This window comes from Apteryx rowi, unplaced genomic scaffold (genome assembly GCF_003343035.1).
Source record: "Apteryx rowi isolate R43461 unplaced genomic scaffold, aptRow1 scaffold_86, whole genome shotgun sequence".
In the NCBI taxonomy this organism is placed as follows: Eukaryota; Metazoa; Chordata; class Aves; order Apterygiformes; family Apterygidae; genus Apteryx; species Apteryx rowi.
In genome coordinates, this window is record NW_020451160.1 from 1,785,158 (window position 1) to 1,786,729 (window position 1,572).

Consider the following 1,572-nt stretch of genomic DNA (forward strand, 5'->3'; position numbering starts at 1 on the left):
CGGTGTTGCTTGGGCCACTTGCTCCATCACGCTCGTTTCCCCATGGATTTCCAGAGGTTTTTCCGGCAGCGTGGCCGTGGCGAGCACAGGGCTGCTGGGCTGCAGCGTCTCCCTTCCCYGAGCGCTGTCTCTACGGTTCTGCAGCAGAGCCCAGCTGGCCTTGAAGTTTTGCCAGCAAACATGTGATTTGTCTCAGGCCGGACAGCACAGGCTGTGGATCCAAGAGCAAGTGTGCTCYCAGGCCAGAGAGGGCGTCCTGGGTCAGCTGGAGCATCTCCTGGTGCTCTGGGGGGTGGTTTCTGGTAGTTTTGGGTTGGGGGGGGTGCTCCTATAAATATGACTTGTGGGAGAAGTGACCATGGGAAGAGCAAGCAGGCTATTTTTAAAGTTGCAAGAAGTCTTAATAGGAAACGAGGGCTTGACTTGGACTGTGGGGATGTTTGCACTCGAATTAGTGCTGCTTGCAGAAAATCCCTTATGCCGGCCCTCCCGAAAGAACAGTGCATCTCCAGGTAGGGCTGCTCCTAGAGCTGTCCTGGGGAAGTCCCACAGTGGTTTTGGGATCCTTATGGGTCTGTCGTGCGTTGGGGCCGGAAGCACCCAGGGTGGCTGCATTAACCCTAGGGCTGCAGGGTGCTGGGGACAGTGCACATTTCTGCACCCTGCCCTCGGGTACATGGGCTGCGGGGGCGGGAGGCAGCAGGGATCTGCCCCGTCGCTGGCCCTGTGCCCCTGGAGCACATCCCGGCCCTGCCCGACTGCTACTTGTGCCCCCCCCGGGGGTGCTCGCTGCCGTCGGGGCCGGCTGCCGTTGCGGCGGGGCCTCGCACCGGCAGAGGGAGCTCCGGCCGCGTGCTGCGAGCCGGGGGGGGACCGGGGCACCCGGCCGGGTCCCCACCTCCGGGCCCGGCTCCTTTCGGGCTGCTGGTCGGGGCGGGGAGTCGCCCGCGGCGCAGCGCAGCGCGGCGGTCGGTGGGCTGCCAGCCAGCGGGCCTGGCTGAGAGAAGCGGCGCTGCGCCCTGGGTGGGGGGGCCCTCGCAAAGGGCGTCGGGGACAGCGCTCACCTGGCCGGTGTGCCAGGGGGCTGGGGTGCAGGGTATGACCCGGAGGTGCGCAGCTCAGCAGCACCGTGCCTGCTCGTGGGGGGGGGGGCGATGGGGAGGAGCCGCTGGAAGCCCACGCTGGGGCTTTGCAGCAGGGAGGGGGTCGCAGCAGGGCTCACTGGGGCCTCCAGAGCAGGAGGGGAGCTGAGCTGAGCGGGACGCTAGGGAGTGCGGTGAGCCCCGAGCTCAGCGGGGTCGGAGTTTCACGTGTGCCTTGTGCCCGGGGCAGGGAGCAGCTCCCGGCCTCCATCGGCAGTTCGGCCTCTGCAGGCCTCCCTCCCCCGGGGCTCCTGCACAGGGAGGCTCCTGCATGGGGAGCCCCCCCTGCACAGTCTCCCCATGCCCCCGCCTCCCCTTGCAGCTTACCGGCTTGCCCCCCACCTCCCGGCTCGCTGTATTTGTTGCAGCGGGCCTGCTTCCATCTAACAAATCTCGAGGCTCTGCCCCCCCTTCCTCCTCCTGCGCTCGG